Source organism: Arachis ipaensis, chromosome B01 (assembly GCF_000816755.2).
Source record: "Arachis ipaensis cultivar K30076 chromosome B01, Araip1.1, whole genome shotgun sequence".
NCBI classification, from domain to species: Eukaryota; Viridiplantae; Streptophyta; class Magnoliopsida; order Fabales; family Fabaceae; genus Arachis; species Arachis ipaensis.
Window position 1 is genome coordinate 134,298,237 of NC_029785.2, and position 743 is coordinate 134,298,979.

Here is a 743-nt window from a genome sequence, read left to right on the forward strand (position 1 = left end):
ATTTAAAATATTAGTTATTAAATATTTCACCACATTCAAATTAGGAGGAGATATGTTCAGTATCATTGTAATGTGAATCACGGAAATTGATTCAATTAGCTTCCGTCTCTTCACCCCCTTCTCTCTCCAAATGCTTAAAACATGATAAATCAGAAAATAGATTCAGAACCATCCAATTTACAAAGAAAAAAAACATCCTAATACCTAGCATAAACACCATCCACGTAGAGATTTTAGATTTATCCAGAGGCATTTAGCTGATTTTTGGCTGAAATCATCTTGATTCCCTAGTATTATTGTAATATATATATATATATACGATGTTTAATTTGATACCTATATACCATAACGTAATTAGCTTAGCTTTTGAGGTTATAATTGTATTTTTAGCTGAGATGGGTGAGGGGGACCTATCAAATTTGTTTGTTCTGTGATGAAAATGGCCAAATAAGAAGGTCACCTAGTCAGGTTCCTATAAAAGTTATCTGATTCTTCTTTCTTGCCTTCTTGGAGTATTGTTTAATTGAAAATGAAATTGAAACTTTAATTGAGATGGCTCCATCCCAAACTGAACTCATATACATTTAATTTGCTATAACAAAATTAATGTTTAGATCCCAGTTTCTGTTTTCTACGTTTTCTTAATCTAAAAAGGCGGCGCCCATATATATGATGATTGATGAAGTTCATGTAAAATAAGTCTACTTCTAGTCTGTTACTAGTTACTGCCTAGCATTAAATTA